This window comes from Penaeus monodon, chromosome 22 (assembly GCF_015228065.2).
Source record: "Penaeus monodon isolate SGIC_2016 chromosome 22, NSTDA_Pmon_1, whole genome shotgun sequence".
Classification (NCBI taxonomy): Eukaryota; Metazoa; Arthropoda; class Malacostraca; order Decapoda; family Penaeidae; genus Penaeus; species Penaeus monodon.
This window is the reverse complement of record NC_051407.1, coordinates 1,470,046-1,470,439: the sequence shown is the minus strand read 5'-3', so window position 1 is coordinate 1,470,439 and position 394 is coordinate 1,470,046. Positions and strand designations below refer to the sequence as shown.

Genomic DNA, 394 nt, shown 5'->3' with positions numbered 1-394 from the left:
TAATTATCATTCAAATTTTAAGACATAGATATTGAAATACACTTCAGTATGTGATATGTAAAGGAATCTTGTCGATTCTGCTTTGATTCTGTACTTAGATTGCTTGTATGAAAAGTGAATCAGGTTCATTGCAGTCAGCTTATTATTGTTTCCGTGAATGAGTGTATCTCCAGTGTAAATAGTAGTGAAAAATGGTTTGTGAAGTTGGTTGTATGCTGTTCTTGACATTGAGTATTCACTTGATTGTCATTAATTTCTGTGGAATGAGGATGTATTGAAGGTTTTCTGTACGTGCAGATGTCATCATAAATATATGAGTTTATTCTATATATTCGTGGTTTTCTTGGTGATTCTGTGTTCCTTTGGAAGTTAGAAAAACGAAGATGGATTCATA

The 394-nt window shown here is 32.2% G+C and overlaps 1 protein-coding gene across 1 annotated transcript in view; it reads right to left on the bottom strand.

The window, feature by feature from the left end:
• The window catches only part of LOC119587632, a 16,560-nt gene that overhangs the window by 2,576 nt on the left and 13,590 nt on the right, over positions 1 to 394 (bottom strand). The gene's annotated exons all lie outside the window — the stretch shown is intronic.